Raw genomic sequence first — 20,385 nt, forward strand, 5'->3', positions numbered from 1 at the left:
TGTGTTTTTTTTTTTTAAACCGGAGCAACGTTTTAAATGAGTTGAAGACAATGGAGGGCTTCACACCTTCCTTCTTTTTCTCCCACGAGAATAAAATCCAGATCCTAATTTTCTTTGCTTTTTAATTGTTTTTAAAGATTTATTTAAAATTGAATGCTGTCACTGTATAAAAATATTTATGAAACAATGAAATACCAGCCATTAGCATTTCTCAGGAGGCGTGTTAACTTCTCAGAAGCAAGTGGCTGCCTGTGATTTGCAGAAATGAAAATTGACTTCACTAAGCCCTGAAAAGTTAGAGACAGATGATGTTCCAGGAGCCGGTCATGTAAAAAGGCCGAGTTTTAATAACAGTGCCTTGGAGGAAGCCCAGGTCTTGGAACAGAAAGGTCTGTAAGACCTATCAGCTTTTAAAAGAGTTTTAAATATATATATATATGTATTTAAAAAATGTTACAGATAGTACAATGAGTAGAACACTGTCTAGTTCTTCAGGACAATCAACCCACATGTTTCTTCCTCCCCACCCTTTCCCTTGATTGTTTCTGGAAGTTTTAGGTGGTCTGATGGCTTGCCGTGTGCTGGGTGCCTGCAGGTGGTTACCTGAATAGACAGATCCCTTTCAGGAAGATGTGATCCCACTGCAAATTCAGATCAGGGGGTGGGCTCGGTTCTCTGCACCTTGCAGTGAATCTTGATTGGTGTCTTATGCACGGGGGCTTCTTTGCCAGGGTACTGTGAGGTGGTTGAGGAACAGACGTCAGGCTTTGCCCAGTGCTTCATCCTTGCACTGCTGGGCTTGTGCCCTTCTGTAAACAGCAGAAACTATGAGCACCAAGCACATTTGAATGCTTGTAAGGGCCAGACTTAGATCCAACTTTGGTAAGAACCTTTCCTTTTTAGAAGGAAATAGTAGAACTAATTACAAAGTCGCTCTGAAAAGAAATGTATTAGTTGAACCTTTGTCAACAGTGAGGTTTTGAATTGTTGATTGTCTTTTAGGGGAAAGGCTGATTTTTTTTTTTTCTCTAATTTCACTATTTCCATAAATGGTCACAGATATTTTTGTTTAGTGTTTCTTTGTATGTGCAACTCTGTGTTGGACTCTCAGGTTTCAGGTTTTGGATCAAGTTTATAATTCTTTTGTTGTTGGTGTAAAATAATGAGCTGATAAGCTGTATCCATTACTGGTTCTTGTCGATGGTATAAAAGTGCCAATGTAGACCATTTTATTTTTACTTTAATGATTAGGTACTATTTAGTTCACAGTTTTAGGAGAATATCAGACTACCTTTCCTTTCTTTCTCCCTCTTTCTCTTCACAAGTTTGAAATAAAACCAGTGTGACACTTTGCCTTGACACTTAAGAGTAAAAAACTATTAAAGGAAGGAATTTTTGTGTCGATTCCTCCTTTTTGTGATCTTTTATGAAGTAACAAATAGGACTCTATTCAGGGAACATGCCTGAGAGAGATTATTGGAGAATTTTCTTTTTTTTTTTTTTTTTTGCTTCTTTTCCCAAAACATAAACCAGGACTCACCATGGCATATACTTAATGAAATTTAATTTAAAGAGAGAGGACATGCTATCTTAATTTGAGTCAGACTGAACTGAATTTCTCATGGAGAGGTGCTTCCTTGCTTTATGGTACAGTATGTACCTAGACCCCAGCAGCATACTAATACATAAGAGCTGCTGGTGCTGGGGTTGAGGGGGCAGCCTGGGGAAAGTCAGCTTCCTCCTTTCTTCTCCTCTGCCCCTCCCCCTCTTTTGCTTTATATAGAAAGACTATGTTCACATACACACTTTGGGCACTGGTACCCTCAGGTTTTTTTTTTTAAGAAAAAGGACAAGCAAGTCATAAGGAAAAAAAAATGTTCGGGTATTTTGCTGCTTTAGTTTCAGTCGCTAACAATTCTGAGTTTTGCTGGTTATGACAATACAGGACAGCAAGTTTAAGAGGGCATTTCTTAACGGGAAAATTTGGCGGAAAATACTTGTAGTCTGTCGTGGGGATCTAGATCATATTTGTTGTCACGTTTCCAGTGGGAAAATGTGTAATGGGGACAGTTAGAAAATGTAGATCCCAGATGTTAGATAGGCCTTTGAAGGAATGAGCTGTGCCATTAACAATATTTTAAGTTTCTTGCTTCTGAAACGTATTAATCTGTTATACATGGTGGTGGGACAGGAGTTTGTGCCTCTTTGGGATTACTCTTCTCTCTGATCTCTTGTGTTATTATGTATTAATCATGAGCATAATTAAACTGCCCTCAAATGATAATTGTGGTGCCTTATCATTCAAAGGTTGATGCAAATAACTGCCTGTATGATCCCACGTATGGAAAATGATTGTGCTCATATACAGTGTGTAGATAACACTTTTAAGCTTGTATTTTAGGCATTTTATCTTGTTTCCAATAAAGAAATTGCGAAAGGAGAGGAAAAATACTGTGGAGTGAAAGCTGTGCTTAGAGGTTGGATCTGTTCAGTGATAAAAACTTTTGGGGTTTTTTTTCCCCAAAGACTGAAGAATACTGGCCAGAGGGTATGTCCAGCTTTCTTTGTAAAACTGCAACGAAATCAGAGCCCACCTTTCTGTTGATAAATGCGGGCATTACAGCTTCCTCTTTCGAGTTCAGTGACTGGAACTGCAGAGTGCGAATGTCCTACTTCTGAACTCGGCAAGAAAAGTGTATTGTAAGCTTACTGCCCTTTGACAGACTCCGGCTGTGCTGCTGGGCTATTGGGGACTGACCGGTGACTGGCGTAATCTCTTACAGCTGCGTGGCGCTTTTTCTTATTTTATCTGTAGAAGCCACAGATTACACTGTGGTGTTTAAATTAGATCCCAAATCATGTTTGAACAGTATCTGTGATGTATTTTAGTTTCTTGTTCACAAAGGTGATAAAATCAAGTAATTCAGGTCCATAGTAAGCACCTTAATGTTTCAGAGTTGGCCTTTTTGACAGATACCAATGCCAATTTTGACCCCCTTGTATTGCAATTATTGAATACTTCTGAAATCAAGGATGTTTGGGGGCTTCCCTATGCTGGGATAGTTTGTGGAATGCTAGAATGTTTGGATCTGAATATCTGGAGTATTTTTGTGTAGGTTTTTACATTGTTTTGTTTCAAAGCTGTGGACAGTTGAGAGTTTTCAGTCTGTGAGGTTGTCATCATAAGCTTCCTCGACACACTCCCGAGTTTGAACTCAGTGGAAATCCAACCGTTTCTTAAGATACATTAGGGCTTTGTAGTGGCGCAGCATAAGAGAATTTTGAAATGTGTATGTTTATTTTAGTCAAAGCAAATGGGATGCCCTGAAGAGTGGGCTTTCAGGACAGTGTTTCTTAACTGGGTGGGTCGCTTTCAGCTCTTAAGTTCTCCTTTTGTCCACTGGCTTTTTGCATGGTTGGGAGGATTCACAGAAAATACTTTCCATAGTCTGGGAGTCCTGCCTGGCTAACTGTGAAACCACTAGTCTCTCGTCTGATTGGATAAGGGGTGGGGGAGTTCCTAAGAGGCCGTCTTTTCTAGTTTTATGGCTGGCCCAGAGAGGAAGGCTGTGTCCTGGTGGTATTGCTGGCCCCCACCCCCCAAGTATTTACCATCCTGATGCAATGCTTCCTGCCCTTTTCACATTAGTTTTTAAGGCCCTGTCATTGGATTTCACTAGTAGTTTTAGTTTGAGGAGCTGGGCCCAGAATTGGAAAAGGGGTTTAAAAGAAAAAGTCGGTATTGCCGAACAAGTTAAGCACCACCATTGTCTCCATTGGGAAATTCAGGTTGCTTTGGGGCATCTGACTGGTTTAGATGTATATGTAAAGTGACTGAAACACTATTGGTGGGGCAGATACAACAATGGCGGGTGCTGTTGTTTTTACTGATATATAAACTGAAAAACTGCTGCTAATGGTGGGAAATGTTAATTATGTGAGAACATATTGAACTTATATTCTCTGGCATGAACTTTTAAAAAAAATGCATGAACTGTGCTGCTTTTTTATAGGCACAGCTTTCTAATTATCATAATTCAGTTCAGCTCTGCTCTTGGATGGAGTTCAAGTGCAATCTCAATTTAACTTGAAAGGAGATTTTTTTTTTTTAACTGAGAATGTTTAAGAAATTTTGAAAAGTTCATCCAAGAATGTTGTCTGCTTAGGTGTGGTTAATTGGGGGGATGAAATGAGTGGCTTTGTATAATAGTTAATTAGATCTGAATATTAGGAAAGAGACCTTTTTTTTTTGGCTTTGTACCGTATCCAGACCTGCATCTTGGGCATTTTTGCATAACCAGATGCTATATGCTGTTGAGTTTTCTTTGGAAACCAATGTCTTTTCCTGATAGAAAATTAACTAAGTAGATATTTTATTACATCAATGATATAATCTCTGCAAAGACAAACTTTGTTTTGAAAGAACAGAGAGAAAGAAAGGCAGAAATCTTATAAATTCGTTTAACAAAAATCACTGTTAATCTTTTATACCAACCAAGCCTTTAGAAGGTGCTTATGTGGTCATACTTGATGGCATTTTGTGAAAGGGGTCATCTTTGACAGTATTCATTCCAGTGTCCAGTGTCCTCTATATTTTCCATGACCTTAGTGTCTTTTCAAAAAAAAAGAAAAAAGTTAATGAAGCCCAGGTGCCAAATCCTCTGTGGAATCAATTTTAATTGGAAGTAAGAACAACTTCAGCTGGACCTTCCGACTTGAATCCAGTCTGATTTCTGCTGCTAAAATGCAAAGGGAGCCCACGGAAACCAAATGACTTCATTTGCTCTGGCACTTAAGAGCCGGATTCACTTCCCTGGTGGTGAAATAAAAGGAGCCAAGTGTTTTAAATAGCCACTCCCTGAGGCCTGCCCGCCCGAGTGTTTGGAGAAAAGCGCATTGTCTGATTGCAGCGCTAGCTGGGAGCTGGCCTGGCTCGCCCTCCCCCATCAGGCAGCTCCGTTTCTGAAGTTGACATCTGGTTTTCTCTCTGTTCACCTGATATATACCCAGACACGCGCACACACACAGTGTGCACACATGTGTCCTGCAGGTAACTCGGATCTCTGGCATTGAATGTGTGTGTGTGTGTGTTTCAAGTCACTCCTGGGATAGGGAGAGGCACATAGCTAATAGCGCAAAATAAAATGTAAACACAGTAGCTGCCCCACATGCCGCTGCTGCTGGGTTTCTGTCCTACGGTGCTTTCTGGGTAGGCGTGCCTATTGTTATGGCAGCAACAGGCGGCAGAAGTTGGGGCACCATATGGCGGATGTGGACCTCAGATAAGCTGTCTGGTAATTTAGCTCATCAATAGCATTTTGATATGCTTCATTTTCAGATCACCCATCACCATGGCTGGGGGTGTCTTGGGGGATAACTGATTCCAAAACCATTGAAAGGTCTGTGAGCCAGTGCTTCCTTTGGTGGAATCTCTTTCAACCCTTTCTCCTTCACTGCCTTTTCATTTCAAAGCTTTTGAGAGACAATAGTGGTTAGAGTTAGAAAGGGCTCCATCATCTGAGGGAACCTTCAACCCCGTCTTGAAATCTGGAATACTTAGAAGACCTCATCAAGTATTTTCATTGAAAGGAAAACAGAAAACAAGCTATTTAATAGCGTTTCATACTGGCAGAGTCAAGAAATTCCTGTAATTCAAAATTGGCTTTGGTTGTAAATAGTCGGGAGGATAAGACCAGCGTGGTTCTTATTTTGACAAAATGTTTCTAGTTTTTTTGTTCATTAAAAATACCTCCTTAATTTTTTTCCACCTTTGCATTTTACCTTATCATCAAGTGCATGGGAAGGAAATCTGAAAAAGAGGAGATATATGTATATGTATAGCTGAGTCACTTTGCTGAACAGCAGAAACTATCACAACATTGTAAAGCAACTATATGACAATAAAAAAAATCATGTGGAAAGTGATTTCAGAGGAAGAGTTACTGTGATTTGGGGGCAAAAAGCAGCTTCCTTTATGACTAGGAATTCTTACAGAGGGAGATACTTCTAGAACCTCTCTACTCAGATGTCCGTTGAATCTGAGCCAAAAGTAGAATTTCTGCCGCTGGTGAATCCACAGGGGAACTCCTGCCTTGAGTTGCTGGGGCTGTCTCAAGAATTCTGCACACAGTAGGTATATTAGTGGAAATTACATGATGTGCATGACTGTTTATGTGTTTATCAACTGCGTGAATATCATTCGGCAAATATTTGTGTCCCTGATGTGTGCCAGGCACTGGGGAGGCCAGGGTAAGACTGTCTGTTTTTCCCTACCCAGCCTTCCTGAACACTGTCATTCTCACTTCCAGGCCTCTCACCTTTTGACTTGGGGTTTCTAGTTTTTGGTACACAGATCTGTTTACCTGGCTAATTCAGGATGGTTCTGACTCAAACCCAGGGCATCCTCTTTCCATTCCTGTCCCCAGGAGCCTCTGCCTCACCAGTGGTTCCCACCTGAACACGTGCATCACAGCCTTTGTGGAGCTTTCCACAGACTGGGTTATCAGCCCTGGGGCCTTAGAAGGTGCAGTGTTTTTGTATTTCTAAGAGACCTCAGATATTGAGAATTATTGGGAATTATCTGATTGAGAATTATTACTCTAGGTATTCTAATTTATACCTTCAGATGGAATCAGGCTAAGTTTGCCCCCGCCTCCTAACTCTAAATGGGCTTTTTCCTGTATTTGTGAGGTGATGTATCTAGGAGAGTATACTAACTCTTCATGGAATTCACTAAGATCTTGTTAGTTTTAAAGATATGGCTACACAGAAATGTGCAGGAGAGGTGATGAGCAGAACTACCTTTTTTGTGCTCAGCATGCATCTGTTACTTCCTGGGAAGGTAGCAGTTGTTTCCAGATGTGATTATAGAGGTGAGCGTCAGGCTCCTTGGCAAGGGGTTTAAGGACTAATTCTTGCCTGACTGTTTGCAGAAGTAGTTTTCATGTTTGAGTAGTGGGGATGTTCACAGAGGGTCTCACATGGTCCCTCTTGATACTGAAGAATAAGGGCATAGGAAGGCTGATCGTGACAGTATCCCAGAGATGAGCATGAGTTTGCTGCTGGTGAACCATCCTCAGCTTTTTATTCTTCTCTCTTCTCTCCACCTTAGGCACTTAGAAATCCAGATGTTCCCTGCTTTGCATAGAACTGTTACATTGAAACCTTTGTAGGTACTACCGTGTGCCTGGGATTTGGTGATTCAGCCAAGGGTGGTCAATGAATGACCATCAGTAAAACACCCCTGCAGAGCTTCCAGCTTAGCAATAAAAACAGGCATGTGAAGAGATTAAAGAGATCACAGTCCACTGGGGAAGCTGTGTATTTCGTATTTCATGAGTCCCAAGGTACAGTTTTTTTCCCCTTATTTGAATGTTTCCAAAATTGGGATGCGTCCTACAATCATGGCTGGCCCAGTGGTGGTCATGACCCATGACGTGGTTGTGTACACTCATCACAGCCTGCAGAACAAGTGCAGTGGAGAGGAAGAAAATTCCAAAGTCAGTAGCCAAGCATTCCTAAGAATGCTCTTGATGTCGCCAGTTCTCTTGTTGGCACAGAGGGCAATGGTGTGTGGAAAGGCATGGGTGTTGATCTCTCTGAGAAGTTTAGTATATCTAACCCACTTTTGTTTACTTACAGTTTCCTTTTTATGCCTGCATAAGATTGACGTATGATGAAGTTTCAGTATGTATAAAATAAAATTTCTAAGTCATAAGGCGGTGCTCTGGCAAGGTGTTTCACAACAGTATTTCTTAGAAATAAAATTATACTGCCTTTAACCGTCACTGGTGTCTTCGAGTTAATGAAATTTTCATGAAACACGTTTACATCTCTATCCAAAAGGATGTGAGAGATTATATATTATTGATGGGTTGGTTTGAGGGAGTAGATTGGGACGGGGAGATGCTTTCACTTTTACACATTTGTAGTTTTTAGGAACATGTGTTTATGTAATATCGAAATAAAGGGAAAAAATATCCAATGGGGAAACTTGATTGTAATCAAGTTTTAGATCTATACCAGCTCATGACTGGCAATGAACCTTCTGTATTACTGTTTGAGGGTTGTGTTCATTACTCATGATATAGCCGGAGAGCTGTGTATGCTCAGTAGTGGGGAATGAGGAAAGCTTTGCAGAGGAAGTGATGTTGGAACTAGGCCTTGATGGGAAGGTTTTTTTTAAAATTAAAAAAAATTTTTTTTTTTTTGCCAGATACCATTTTGGGATTAGAGTGGGACCCAGTTGTTAAATAAATACCCACCACCCCCTCCCCCCAACCCCTGCAAATACCCTCCAGAGTAATGAACGCGACTCTCAAATAGTAATACAGACAGTTCATTGCCAGTTGTGAGCTGGTATAGGATCTAAAACTTCATTATGTTCAATTAATGAAAGAAGCAAAAGGGAGGGAGGGGACTAGTTGTGGGGAGTTAGAAGCTTCCTGATTCTGGTTTGGAAAAAGGCAAGATAATAACATACGTTTAAAAACACAGGTTTGGAGTTAGACACACCTCAGTTGGAGTCTTGGCTCAGCCACACTTGTCCTATGTCCTTGGACAAATTACTTCCTCTCTGAGCTTCGGTGTTGCCATTGGTAAATTTTAATAGAATGCCTCCTGTGTGCCTGACACTTAATAAATGCTCAGTAAACAGCAACTTCACATGCTATCTTGTATGCCAGGTCTTCCTGGATTTCCTGCCAGGTCAGCCTGGGCATTGACTCTTGAAGAACACCCGAGGCTGAAGCAGTTGCTACGAAGAGCCAGACTTACGGTCTCAGGCGAATGATTGAGATCCAGGAGAGGCTGAGGCATCCCGTCAAGTCTGAGACTATTAATCTCTTTGAACCACACTTCCCCTATTCATAAAAGTAGAGGAAATCCATCAGTAAATACGTAATATTTGAGGCTATTCCTTGCCAAGTGGTAGCGCAAACTTCTAAAGGTGGGTGGCAGGGTACACCTTCATCCACTCAAAAGGAAATGTCTTCCTTAGGTTCTGGCATGGAGGCCACTCTCCTGACTTTGGGACTGGGTTCTAAAAGTTCTTCGCCAAGCTGGTTGTATGGAACTTGTCTTTTGGTAGAGTAGCTATCTTCAGGGCCCTGGACCTGCTGGTGGAGCCTTTGAGGAATCCCTGCTAGAGTTCTGAAGGCTTCAGCTCCGAGTGTGAGATGAGAGAACAAGAGGCAGACAGGTGCCTCCCCCAGCTTTGCTGCCCTCTTTGCCCTCAGTTTCCTCATTTGGAAAGTGGGCTGGTGTTAACTATTTTGAACGGCTGTGATAGGTATACCTAAGAGTTATCTCAATAGGCTAGAGCTACATGTGTTTTTGTTGTCAGTCACTAAATTATGTTCGACTCTTTGCAACCCCATGGACTGTAGCATGCCAGGCTTCCCTGTCCTTCACCATCTCCTGGAGCTTGCTCAAACTCATGTCCATTGAGTCGGCGATGCCATCGAACCATCTCATCTTCTGTCGCCCCCTTCTCCTCCCACCCTCAGTCTTTCCCAGCATCAGGGTCTTTCCCAGTGAGTAAGCTCTTCACATCAGGTGGCCAAAGTATTGGTGCTTCAACTTCAGCATCAGTCCTTCTAATGAGTATTCAGGGTTGATTTCCATTAGGAAAGCAGAAACAGGTATGAGTACTATCAAATGTATCTTGTTCCTGAAAGTGTGCCAGGCTCTGGAGTTAAATCTTTGCCCCTCTCATCAGATTCCTTTGTCTAGGCCTTAAATATAATTCAAATAATAATTCATACTCGTGTGTGAATGGCAGACTAACCCTTTGCCAGTACATTTGCATATTTAAGAGAATGTTTATTAATCCAAGATTACTGTCTACTTGAGTTAGTGCCCAGGTACTTCCTGGTACATGAGCTGAATCCTGTCTGAAAACTGGTGGATTTGAAAACTGAAAACCTGTGTTTTCAAAGCCAGAGGCCCTAAGCTGGTCTTGCTCCACTTGACAGCCAGCTACACTTTAGGGTGTGTCTCTGTCCCTGTGTTTTCAGATTGGGGCTGCTCCCAGTGACAGGTTTGAGCTGTTAAGACTGCCTTGTGTGAACCTGGGCTGAAGACCATCTGCAGTTTTGTCTTCTGTAGTCAACCAGGGTACATAGAACTGTGTGTTAATCTGGTTTCCTAGTTTAAATTAAAAATTAAAATTAAAAATTGTTAGGAGAGATAAGTAGACTAGTTGGGAATAAAGGCTTTAGAGGCAGGGGAGAAAGATTTAAAACCAATGGTTTACAACCTGTGAATCTATTAAAAGTCACTGAATTAAACTTTTAAAAGGATGTGTGTGGAATTTAGAAAGATGTTAACGATAACCCTGTATGCAAGACAGCAAAAGAGACACAGATGTATAGAACAGTCTTTTGGACTCTGTGGGAGAGGGCAAAGGTGGGATGATTTGGGAGAATGGCATTGAAACATGTATAATGTCATATGTGAAATGAATCGCCAGTCCAGGTTTGATGCATGATACAGGATGCTTGGGGCTGGTGCACTGGGATGACCCAGAGGGATGGTATGGGGAGGGAGGTGGGAGGGGGGTTCAGGATGGGGAACACATGTACACCCGTGGCGGATTCATGTTGATGTATGGCAAAACCAATACAATATTGTAATTAGCCTCCAATTAAAATAAATAAATTTATATTTTTTAAAAAAAGGATGTGTGAATTATATCTCATAAAAGAAGGTAAAGCACAGTGTTCCCAGAATTCCTCATGTGGCGAGTCCATTTGTTCTACTGGTCAATTGATTAAGATTGATATTCAGAGCGATGACTTAAGAGTTTATATCTCTTTTACTTTACTGGTGTTAGTGTGGAGTCTAAAGGTATCCGTTAGAAGTATCTACAGTGGAAAATTTTTTTTACTTACGAAAGTATAACTTCAGTGTTGAGGGATGACTCGCTCCTTAATGATAAATGTTGACCGTGTTAACCACCCATATGGCTTACAGTTTAAACAGCCTGTGAACTAAATGCTAGAGGATAAGCAAACTAGGAGATCACAAGGGAAAGAGACCTGGAAGGCATGTGAGTCCACAAGTCAAGTCGTGAATCTGATTTGTAAGTTGATTTAAGATAGGGATATAGATTAATTTATACTTCCAAGTTTCAGGCTGTGCTCTGCCCCCCCCCCTTTTTTTTTTTTTAAGATAATTTTACCTTGGGCTTTTTGGTTGCTGGGTCCTCTGACCAGATGCACAGTGTCATAATAACTGTTTGTGGTAGTTTTATTCATTTATATTACCAAAGGATTGTTCTCTACTGTTCTTCATGGCTGTGTAACTTCTTGCCTGGCATGGTCCTGGTTTGTTCTGCTTGTCATGGCACAATCTTTAATAGTACCCTCGTTTACTCTCACGATGTTCCAGTTTGGAGGATAAACCATATGATCATCCTCATAACAAGAGCTGATGAGGAAACTGGCTGACTCCCTTCAATTGAGGAGAATAGAGAGAAAAATCTCAAGCAGGAGACTTCTGTGGTACCCTGTATTGAGCTCATAACAGTGTTATTCTTGGAGTGTTTCAGGCTGTTTCTGAGCTTCAACAGAGGGGAATTTCAGAGAATAACTTTGGTTATAAACCTGTGCTAGTTTCAACAAATTGTTTCAAACCCTCTGCTATTCTGTGAATCAATTCATAATGAATTAAAAAAAAGCATCTCATCATTCATAAGAATGATTCAGCTCTGTTTCATTTCCTTTTGGAATTGCAAAGTTCAGAAGTTTTTCCCAGTGGAATTCTTACAGGTTTGTACTGTGTGAAATTTGGGGATTTCGGATTACAGATTTTAGAAACTGTAGTCTTGGAGCTCCTGACACTCTTAGGTGTCAGACCTGCTCATCTTTGTTTTTGAGAGACTGTGTAACGACCTCCTGTGATGTGCCCAAACACACTGGAGCAGGTATCCACAGGGAACTTGTTCCAGGACCTTTGCAGATACCAAACCCCTGTGGGAAATGGCAGAGTGTTTGCATATAACCTACATACATCTTCCAGTAGACTTTAAATCATCTCTTTAGATTGCTAGAGACTTCCCAGGTGGCACAGTGGTAAAGAGACCACCTTCTAGTGCAGGAGACACAAGAGGCTTGGGTTTGATCCTTGGGTCGGGAAGATCCCCTGGAGTAGGAAATGGCAACCCCTCCATGAACAAAGAAGCCTGGTGTGCCACCGTCCACGAGGTCTCAAAAGAGTCGGGCAGTACTGAGCACAAGCACAGCACAGCATAATACCTGATACAATGTAAATACTACATAGGTAGTCGTCAATATGGTGTAAATATTATACTGAATGTAAATAGTTACCACCTTGTGGCAAATTCAAGTGTTTTTTTGGTAAACTTTCTGGAATTTTTTTTCAGATTTTTTCGATTTGAGGTTAGTTGAATCTTCAGATTTGGAGCCTGTGGATACAGAGAGAAGACAGAGTGGAATCTTAAAAATTTAAGAAATTTTAGAACTTTGCCCAAAACCAAAAATAATTGTAAGGACACTGCTCAATTCCAGATGGTTCTTTTGACAACACTATTCACTTAGTTATTTTATCATGTGCTTTAGGCAGTAACTTGGGCAGGTGTTGAGTTTGAAAGAATGGCTTCTGGCCTTCACCGTTGAGAACCGGGAGAACTGTTTCTTGGTTGGAGCAGTTCACTGGGAGAAGGCATTTGAGGGTCCCTCCAGGGCTAGGATCTTGGTCCCTCCACTTCCAGCTGTAAGGGTTGGATAGCCCCTCACTTGGCTCTTCCTGTGACTTTGGGGAAGTCACTTGAAAATCTTTGCTTTCCTTTTCTGTGAAGATACTGCAGCCTACTTTTGAGCTGAGCTGTAGATTAAAGAGATAAAATGTTAGAGCCTTAGGCCGAAAGGTCCTGGAGCGGTTGTTATCTGAGTCATCCCTTCCACTACCCCAAACTCCCCACCCAAATCGGGTTTTGTGGAGGAGGAGCGGTACTGCTGAGTTCACTCCATAACTCAGTTGTTATAACTCTTTCAGTTGTGCTAATTCCCAGGCCACCCTGGGAGAATTTGGATAAGAAAGGGAGGCTGACAGGCCAGGTTCTGTCTTGAGCCCATTCTTCAACATTACCTTGTTTAAACCTGAGAGCTTTATTTGTGGTTGAAGAAAGTGAATCTCAGAGAGGGTTAGTAACTTGTCCAAGGTCACACAGCAGGTTAGCAGGGCCAAAATCTGATATCAGTTCCTAGATCCCACCGACTCCACAGCTTTCAGGCTAACAAAAGACTGCATATTAAGTCACTTGTGGCAGTTGTTAAGATAGATGGTGACACTGAAACGAAAGTAGACTTGCACACTTCTGGTGTATTTGTGCAGAGTACTTAATGCTTTCTTTTGTTTTGTGTTCTTGGTGGCCCATTTAACCCATGTTTTCAAAACAAACATGTAAATGTTGGGTGTGGCCCACTCCAACCTTTACTAGGGGATCTGCTTCCCCTGCTCCTCATATTGAGAGCAGGCAAGATTCTCTTCTCCCTTTTGGAGTCAGTCTTCAGAGACTGGCGGTGGGATGAGGGGAGAAGGGCAGAACCTCTCACCTGGCTCCCTGGGTTTCTGTTGTCGTTCAGTGTCTCAGTCGAGTCCGACTCTTCGTGGTCCCGTGGACTGCAGCAAACCAGGCTGTCCTTCACCATCTCCCTGAGCTTGCTCAGACTCGCGTCCATTGAGTCAGTGATGCCATCCAAACATTTCACCCTCTGTCGACCCCTTCTCCTCCTGCCTTCGATCTTTTCCAGCATCCTGGTCTTCTCCAATGAGTTGGCCCTTCCCTTCAGATGGCCAAAGTATTGGAGCTTCAGCTTCACCATCAGGCCTTCCAGTGAATATTCTGGGTTGGTTTCCTTGTTGGGGACGTGGGGGGGGGAGAGGCAGATCTGGTTTGGAGCTCTGGACCTGGACCTGCCAGTTTATCTGGTTTTTCTCTGGAATGTGCTCTGCAGTTGAGCTGCAGAAGCTGGGCTGCAGGCAGAGATAGTTAGCCCCCTCTACCACCCTGGAAGCCTGGATGTGGAAATACCCTCATGCTGGGGGTAGAGTTGTTCAGATAGATGACCTTGACTTGACCCCTTGATAGTGGGATTGCTTGGGAACATGGGAGATACAGGTGAATCTCTCTCCTCCCTACCCAGGTGACCAGCTGGAAACTATGTCTTACCTGTGGAATGTGATGGACAGTGGCAGGGGCAGAAGGGAAAAGGCAGTTAGCCGCTCCGTTCAGTTGTTGTTCAGTCGCTAAGTTGGGCCCGACTCATTGCAACCCCATGAACTGTAGCACGCCAGGCTTCCCTGTCCTTCACTGCTTCCCAGAGTTTGCTCAAACTCATGTCTATTGAGTTGGTGACGCCATCCAACCGTCTCATTGTCTGTCGTCCCCTTCTCCTCTTGCCTTCGATCTTTCCCACCATCAGGGTCTTTTTCTAATGGAGTCGACTCTTCCTATCAGGTGGCCAAAGTATTGGGGCTTCAGTTTCAGCATCAGTCCTTGCAGTTAATATTCTGGGTTGATTTCCTTTAGAACTGACTAGTTTGGATCTCCTTCCAGTCCATGAAGTCCAAGCAGTCCAAGCTCTTAATAAATCAGGTCTCTGAAATAGATAAGAAGGACTTTGAAATGGGATTGGTAGTGGGGTTGCTACCCATCTTTGATATCTTGGTTGGCTTTTAGTCTGAGGTTATGGGATGGTTGATACTGTCTTACTTTTGTTCACCTAATTCTGGTAACTCTGAATTAGACTAAATTCTGGGCTAAAAGGGGTTGGGGCCACTGATGGCCAGGACTTGTGCTCCTGTCTTCTCCTTCCCTGTACTGGTTTGCCCACTTTTTAGAGCTGTCGTATATCCAGTGCCTTTTGGGTACTTCTGCTCTTGGCTATTTTGGTGTTTCCCTGACTTGGTGTAGATCTCGCTAGCACTTTATATATTTTGCAACATAGCCTAAAAGCATGGCTTTGAAGTCAGACCCAGTCCCAGTTATGCTTATTGGCTATAAGGTCTTGGGAAGATGATTTAATCTCTCTGGGCCTTGTCTCTTTATCTGAAAAATGAAAATATCAACATAAAGTGAAATATGTCAGAGTATGATGAACAGCCCACAGTGGGCTTCTCCACGGGTTGTCCCAACCCATACTGACGTTTCCTGCTTCCTCTGCCCTCCAGTTCCCGGTCCAAGACCTGAGGGTTTTGTCCCATCCAGAACACCAGTCTGACAGGCGCTCATTTATTTGCTTTTCCATCTTCCTCCTCTGGGTTTAGTTTTAAGCTTTTTTCCAGCTTCTCTTCTTGCTGGATTTCCTGCTCTGTTTTTCTCTCTTCAGACAGTTTCCCTTTTGCTTTCATATTTTCACACACGCACACAGAGACACAAAACATGCTGTCCAGTTTCTTCACCCTTTCTCTTCTGCTGTTATCATTTTGAAATCTTAAAGAGACTGCCCCTTCAGTTTCCTAGGTTTCACCAAAAATGGTCAGCAGCAGAGCACCACTTCTTGATTTTGCTGTCTTTTACACTGGAGAGCATTGGATCTCTTGGCTTAGAGAGTTACTGGCATTCTTAAGAGTTACTGTTTTGAAAAGGCTTAGCTCATTCTGATTCTCATTATGTTTATGAATTTGTGGAATTACACACATTTCTTCCACTTACCTGTTTGCTCTTGGGCAACCTCTTTATTCTTTTTGAACCCCAGTTTCTCACTTGCAAAATGGACATGCTAGTGCCTTTCTCTGAAGAAGGAAATGGCACCCCACTCCAGTACTCTTGCCCGGAAAATCCTATGAACGAAGGAGCCTGGTAGGCTGCAGTCCATGGCGTCACTAAGAGTCGGATACGACTGAGCGGCTTCCCTTTCACTTTTCACTTTCATGCATTGGAGAAGGAAATGGCAACCCACTCCAGTGTTCTTGCCTGGAAAATCCCAGAGACGGGGGAGCCTGGTGGGCTGCCGTCTATGGGGCTGCACAGAGTCGGGCACGACTGAAGCGCCTTAGCAGCAGCAGCAGTGCCTTTCTCATGGGTTACAGTGAGAGTTAGCTGAGGGTTTGCATGTTGTCTGGCAGAATGTACCATTAAAGTTATCTGCTGATTATAGTTATGGCTGTGATTACCATCACCTGGTGGCTAAGAATTAAGAGTGCCAAGTATCTCTTCCTTTGGCACCTTTCTCTTATTTTGAAGGAGAAAGACAGGAAGAGTATCTTATTATTTTTATTATTTTAGATTTTCAAAATTTTTATTGTGAAAACTTGAGTAGAGGGCAGTGAAACACCCTGGACCATCATCACTTAGCAACAGTTATCAACCCATGGCCATTGTTTCCTTCAAATCCCAGCATCCTCTCCCACATATTATTTTGAAACAATCCCAAAATGTCTTACCATGTTATTTGTGAAGTTTTCAGTATATATTTTAAAAATTGTGACTTTTAAAGAGAGACCAACTGTTGGCGTTTAAGAAACACCACTTCCCTGGGGGTCCAGTAGCTGATACTCCACAGTCCCAATGCAGCGGGCCTGGGTTTCATTCTTATTCGGGGGACTGGATCCCACATGCCACAGTGAAGACCTGGCATGGTCAAATAAATTAAAAGAAAAACAAAAACAAAACTGAAGTATCGTCACACTAACATTTTAATCATGATTACTTAATATAAAATGTCTAGTGAGGCTTTAGATTTCCTTGTTTGACTCATCAGTGTTTTCCCATAGTTGGTTTGTTTAAATCAGGGTCCAGGCAAAATGGAAGGTTATCTCTAGTTGTTCTGTTTCTTGAAACTCTTTAAAGATTGTGTCCCTCTTTTTTCACCCTTTACAGGTGACTTGTTAGAAAAGCCTTGTTTCTCTTGTAGAGTTTCTCTCATTCTGGAATATGCAGTTGCCTTCTCTCGGTGGTATTTTCCCTGCTCCACTGTCCTCAGTCTCTCCTATAAATAGGAATTTAGACCTAGAAACTTGATCTGTTTCAGGTTCAAGGTTTTGGGTTTTTGTTTTTTTTTTTTAATGACAGGAATATTTCATAACTAGTAATCCACCAGGAGGCACATGATGTCCAGTTGTCTCTTTCTTTGTGATGTTAGACACTGATTTATGACCTGTGCCTGTATCTGTGGTTTCACACGGGCTTCGTAAACTGATCATGTTCCAGTCCTCTTGTTCCTACTTCATTTATCAGCCAAAATTCTCTCATGGAAACGTTCTGTCATCAGTTGTTTGGTTAATCTGGCATATGGTTGTACAGAAAAAGCAGGTATGTGGTTTTCTTTTTTTGCTTCTTTTAATATCATTATGCAATTGTAGATTTTACATTATGGGATGTTTGACTCCATTGTAGTTTCCTCTTGCATGCATGATGATACTGTTGGGGTCAGTTTACAGCCCCCTTGGACTGTAGCCCACCAGGCTCGTCTGTCCATGAGATTCTCCACTCAAGAGTGCTGGGGTGGGTTGCCATGCCCTCCTCAAGGGGATCTTCCTGATGCAGGGATTGAACCCATGTCTCCTGCATTGCAGGCAGATTCTTTCCTGCTGAGCCGCTGGGGAAGCCCGGTTTCCTCTTAACTGATGCTCTCATTATAAAGTCTTTGGGCCAGGGGAGTATCTTTAGTTGGCTCCTGTGTCCTTTTGATGTGACCCTTACAGTTTTTGAGAGCATCTTCCTTGCTGGCCTGTGTCTTCTTGGATTTAGAGTGAACCAGATTCTGCAGAACTTTGATTCCTTTTGGTAGGAAATGCTATTTCAGAGCTACATCTTGGGTAGAGTCTCTGTTACCCCCTATCCCCCTTCAGAAATGGATCCCACCTACTGTGTCAACTTTTCAATTCATGGTAAAAACTTTCTTTGCACATTTATCTCATGCTTGGCTCCTTTGGTTCTCATTCTGCATTTCTGTGCTTGGGCTTGGCATCTTGTCCTTTTCTCCGTTAAGAAAAAGACCAAACTGAAAAATTCCCCCAGGACAGTTCATGGTTTGACTCTCATGTTGAAGGCCAGAGCTCACATTAATTTAGGCTTCACAGAAGACTTTGATCATTGCCTCCAGTCCTATTTCCCTGATGGTTTGTTCTGCACCTTGTTTAAATAACCAGAAGGTGAGAGATTCCTTGTCTTATTACCACTCTGAGCCATTCAGACTGCAGGCTATATTTTGATGATATTGTTGGGGTCAATTTTACATGCCTGTGTTTGAATGAATACTTGTTGAGTTAAGTTTTGTACTTTTCTCTTCTGAAATGTTTAAAATAGAATATATTTAATCTCTCACTCATTTAAAGAATTTATCACTAATACATTGTTTTTATGAGCTAAAAAATTTTAAAGCTCTGTAGTTTTAGGCAGATTTGTTTGTTGGGAGTCCTAGATGGAACACAGCTATTGTTGGAATAGCTGCTGTTGTTGGAGTACAGTAGTAAGCCTTTAAGTCTAAAATGAGTGTTTTTTTGTTTCATGAGTCTCCTGTTTGACTTATTTTTAGTAATTTCTATCTTTCTATCTGGCATTTCTATCTTTTAGTAATTCTATCTGTAATTCTATTACTAATTTAGTAATTTCTCTCTGGCATTTTGGAAATTGTTTGATGCCCAAGGCTGGTGCAGCACAGAACATGCACTTTGGCTGGGAAAAAAGAAACCTCATTTTTAAATACATCTACAGTGCTCTCTTCAGATGTTCCATTTAGGCCTGGAGTTTCAGCTTCAGTAATACTTTTTTTGTTGGTGGTGAAACAAAGCTGTATGCGTTCACAGTTCAGCCAACACAACCTCACAGCAAAGTGACTAGCACTGAAATTATCATCATTCATGACATCCTAGGAAATTAACCAGCATCCTGTCCTGTGAAATTTTGGATACTCATTTAACATCTCGCCCCACCACAACCCCTTCCCACCACCTTACCCCTCCTTCGCCCCCAACCCACTCCCTGCCCCCAGCTCCCCTTTTGTTAAAGCACCAAGCTTCATTTAATGGTTCGTCTGTATTAAGTAGAGTAGAGTAGGGGCTTATTCCCTTCCTCTTCCTCCAGGGGTGCACAGAGAGGGCGATGGGTCCTGTAATTCACAGGCAGGCCTCTGTGCCCTGAGGTTAAACTGGTTTCACAAAGGGAATTTTCTTTATGGTCCTGTGGCTTCCTAACACAGTGGAGGCTTCAGGAGGCAAGTGGTAAAAGCTACCAAAGAAAAAGCTGGACTGGAGCCACTGACGTCATGTCAGTAAATCTGCTGGAGGAGCCCGGCTGGGTAGTGCCTGCCAGGCAGCCCTTGCACTTTGGCCTTGCCTGGTCAACTGGTCTTACTGCTTCTTCCATCCCTGCACTCTCCCCTTCCCCCACAGCACTCCATCCCCCCACCTCCTCATCCCTTTCTCCCTTTTTTGTTTTTTTTCCCCTCTACCCTCTGTGTGACTGGGCAACTGGACTTGTGTTGAAACCTGTAAATGGTTTGAAAGCCACCCCTGAAACTCATCCTGATCTTAGTGCCCTTAGGGGAAGGACCCTGGCAGGGAAAACCCAAGGGCTGATGGGCCAGAAAGGCTTGAAAGCTTTTCCTTAAGTGGGACTTTTTTTTTTCAATTATTTATTTGGCTGCATCAGGTCTTAGTTGCGGCCTATGGAATCTTTAGTTGCAACATGCGGGATCTCGGTTCCTGACCAGGGCTCGTACCTGGGCCCCCTGCTTTAGGACTGTGGAATCTTAGCCACTGGACCACCAGGGCAGTCCCTGTAGGGGAACTTCTTGATGATCAATGAATCTATAGGGACTTCATGGGGAGCAGTCAGAGGTACCAGCTCCCGACAACTTTGAGAAGGGTTTGCTTTTCAGGACGTGTGTGTGTGTGTGAGTGTGTGTGTGTGAGTGTGTGTGTGTGTGTGTGTCTAGTGGAGGAAAGAGAAGTCTGGTCAGAGGATGGGTGGAAACACTGAGTTGCAGTCTTCCTGTAATGGATGATTTAAGAGAATGAGCTCCACCATGAGTCCTTTATTACCTATTACTCACTGGTCAGCTAACCCTGAGCTCTCCCTGGCTTGCAGTTGTAACAGTTAAATCTAGAACTACACGCTGCTTTCCGACTTTGGTTTTTCGAGTCACCACTCCAGATGCGCCTAAATTAAAATATCGCCGTGCTAAATCTATTTTTACATCTAGGAGAATGACATCTAAAAATAAACCTTATCCCACCTGTTTCTCACTTTTGGGAAGTTTGACTTCCCAAGACTTGTGCTACCAAGTCACAGCCCACATATCAGGCTTTTGGTCACGGCTTCCAATGTGAAGTCCACATTCTGCTTTTCCTGCTGTGGGTGTGATTTTTCATTGTTTCATTAGCCATTGTCCTCCTGTTTATTTTGCTGTGAATATT

General features: G+C 42.5%; 1 protein-coding gene across 8 annotated transcripts in view; it reads left to right on the forward strand.

The window, feature by feature from the left end:
• The window catches only part of TEAD1 (TEA domain transcription factor 1), a 269,495-nt gene that overhangs the window by 1,337 nt on the left and 247,773 nt on the right, over positions 1-20,385 (forward strand). The window lies entirely within an intron of this gene.

The sequence above is a fragment of the Capra hircus genome, chromosome 15, assembly GCF_001704415.2.
Source record: "Capra hircus breed San Clemente chromosome 15, ASM170441v1, whole genome shotgun sequence".
Lineage (NCBI taxonomy): Eukaryota > Metazoa > Chordata > Mammalia > Artiodactyla > Bovidae > Capra > Capra hircus.